Source organism: Silene latifolia, chromosome 3, assembly GCF_048544455.1.
Source record: "Silene latifolia isolate original U9 population chromosome 3, ASM4854445v1, whole genome shotgun sequence".
NCBI classification, from domain to species: Eukaryota; Viridiplantae; Streptophyta; class Magnoliopsida; order Caryophyllales; family Caryophyllaceae; genus Silene; species Silene latifolia.
Window position 1 is genome coordinate 91,739,406 of NC_133528.1, and position 3,240 is coordinate 91,742,645.

Below are 3,240 nucleotides of genomic sequence, written 5' to 3' on the forward strand. Positions count from 1 at the left end.
ATTCGGGGTCTTTGCAAATGAAGATGCGACCAAGCATATGGAGATATTTATTGATTATTCTTTGCTCTATACCCCCGCCGACCGGTGTGACCCAGGACCGGATAAAGGAGACTATGTTTATATTCTCACTCCGCGATCCGCAAGGGGTACGAGAGATCGGATCGAGCCTGCTCATGGGATCACCGACGGAATTCTTTGGCCTTGGCATTCTACAAGAAATACTTCTCTGCCTCGAAGACGAATGCCATTAGAGCTCAGATCACGAGCTTTAAACAGGGACCTGATGAGAACTTTCATGAAGCATGGGTCCGTTTCAAGAAGCTGGTGCGAACTATTCCGCACCATGGGTTCGAAAAATGGAGTCTTTACAATCAGTTCTATAACGGGCTATATGACGATCAGAGGGCTATTTTGGATGCTGCAGCCAATGGCCGATTTGCTGAGAATATAGGAGAGACTAAGGGGTGGAAGATCATTGATGACTTAGCCACCCATAAAGCTGAATATGGGAATTCGAGAGGCAATCGGAGGAGGAGTGCTGAATCCCCTTCTGTAGCTGCATTAGAGGCTCTCACGGCGAGGTTTGACAAATACGAGTTGGGAGGAGCTTCAAAAGGAGGGATGTATCATGTGAATGCTGTTTCAGACGGTCCTTTCGTCTGTAGAAGATGTGGAGCGGAGGGACATTTTTCAGAAAATTGTCCTAGTCCCTTCAAGTCTTGTGCTGCCTTTCAACATTATAGGCAGACAAACACTTACTTTGAGCCGAATGTCCACCCAAATTTGAGGTGGAGTAGCCAGAATGTCCTGAATCCGACTCAACCTCCACAGCAGCAGCAGCAGCAAACTTATGTGCCCCCTCATAAGCAACAACAGTATCAAAAACCTCCCTATGTGCCGCAGCAGCAACAAACCCAAAATTCCGAGTTTGCTGAATTGAAGAATATGTTGCAAAAGGAGTCCCAAGCTAGAGAGGCCGGAATGAAACTGCTAGAGAGCCAAATTGCCCAATTGGCTAGCAAGAACACAACTCGAGCTCCGGGACACTTACCGACTCAAACTGACCAAAAAGAGACCCTTAATGCCATCACTTTGAGGAGCGGGTCTACCATGGAGGGGCCTGCTATGATTGAGGATGCCCCTGAAAAAGATAAGCCGGAATCGAGTCAAAACAAAGCTGGAACGAGCAAAGGAAAGAAAAAGGCGTCTACCAGGTATATCAGTCGATCGACTGACATACCCGGTCGATCGACTGAAGTGTGACAAACAATAGCTTCTGGTCCTGTTCAAGTCAGTCGATCGACTGACCTCACTGGTCGATCGACTGAGGACGCTGCTAATAGTGAGCCTTTTCGTCCTCCGATGCCTAATAATTTGAGGGATCACTTGTTTCGGGGTACGACTGTCCCGAAAATATTGGGGCAAGACCCGAGTGCTGATGGGTCAGTCCCGGCTCCGAAGTACGATCCAATGTCGATCAATGGTTCCCATTTGAGACGGTCTGAAGAGGGGTCAAGCTTCAACAAGGAGAAGGTGGTGGACTTTCAGCCTAAGTCCACAGATGCCGGCATGCGAGGTTTAGAGGAGAGGGCTAAGTTACTTCTTACAGCCCCCTATCCAGAGTGACTAGTGCCGACGAAGGAACAGGTATCTTTTAATAAATTTGAAAAAGTTATTCGTAGCTTGAATGTACAAGTTCCTTTTCTCGAGTTAGTAAACCAAGTGCCCGCTTATACTAAATTCATGAAACAACTTTTATCTAAAAAGCGGTCACTTGAAACTGTGCATACTGTCGCACTTACTAAGGAGTCGTGTTCTTATCTGACCCACACTGCACCTCACAAACTAGAAGACCCAGGTAGCTTCTCCGTTCCTTGTAGCATTGGTACCTTTTCTATTGAGAAGGCATTATGTGACTTAGGAGCTAGTATAAGTGTAATGCCCTTGAGTCTTGCTAGAAAGCTCAAATTGACAAGGTTTGCAGTGACCGACATGACAGTACAGATGGCTGACCGATCTGCGGTCCAGCCTATAGGAGTCTTAGAAGACATTCCCGTGCAAATAGGAAAGTTCTTCTTCCCTGTAGACTTCGTTGTACTTGATATGCCTGAGGATGCCCATATTCCTATCATATTGGGTAGACCATTTCTCCACACTGTTGGTGCAGTCATAGATGTAGGTTCGGGAACTTTGACCTTTAAAGTAGGGAAGCATTCCATTGTTTTTGCCCAACCTGCTAAGAAGAAAGACCCCATGTGGCCCGTCACCTGTAATAGGTTTCTGAAAAGAAATCCTACTTTGTGCTTCCTGACATGCCTATCTCTACTCCTATTCCTGTTGTGACACCTCCGCCCCAGATTGGGAGCAAATTGGAGGAAGATTTGTCTATTTCTGATATTGCAGGAGCTGGTTTGGGGAAGGAAGAGCTGCAAGTTGCACCAGCTGTGAAAGAGCCGATCATTCAAAGAGGCGATCTTGGTTGCCTTAGCTATGGCACTGATGAGGAAGTTGATGACGAGTCGGTCAAAGTGAGAGAGTCCGACTTGGACTTTGATGAGCCGGAAGAGGTCATTGATTGGGGAGATGATGAAAGTGTTGATCCGTTGAGTTCGGCGGATGTTGAAGCTAAGAAGAGTGCAGCTGAGAAGATGAGCACCGTTGAGGCTACCTCTTGTAGCCAGAAGCCGACGAAGTGGGCCATTCCGTGGCCGTTCTTGATCAACTATTAGTTGATCACATGCTTTACGAACATTTTATCGATTTTAGACTTTCTTTTTATTGCTTTTGTGTGCGCGAGACTTCGCATTTAATTATTTTGTTTAGGAGTTTTTGAGCACTTTAGACTTTAGTTTGGGTTTTGCGCAATTTTGGGCACGTATTATTGTGCACCTGCAGGTTTATAGACCTCATTAGTTCAATTTATTGAGCTAATATGAAGAAATCAGAAGTTACAGCAGTATTTTCAGTCGATCGACTGGTCTGCATAGTCGATCGACTAGTCTGCAGTTTCTAGGAGCTACTGTTCCTTTCACCTTGGTCGATCGACTGAGTGATGTGGTCGATCGACCGTCCTGCACTGCTGTACTTGTTCACGACCTCTCCCCTGCTGTGTTTGGTTGATTTGCGGAATTGAGGGAGTTTTCTACTCCACCATTATCTTCCGTCATTATTTATTTCTTCTATTTTTCTCAATTATGCACATGATATCGATTCATTATTGCTTTCTCGATTTTATGCGTG

The 3,240-nt window shown here is 45.8% G+C and overlaps 1 non-coding gene across 1 annotated transcript; it reads right to left on the bottom strand.

Annotated features, from left to right (window-relative positions):
* Positions 1–243: 243 nt before the first annotated feature.
* Positions 244–350, bottom strand: LOC141650221 (small nucleolar RNA R71). The gene has a single exon (XR_012546267.1). It is a non-coding gene; the product is annotated as a small nucleolar RNA R71 (small nucleolar RNA).
* Between the last annotated feature and the right edge of the window lie 2,890 nt (positions 351–3,240).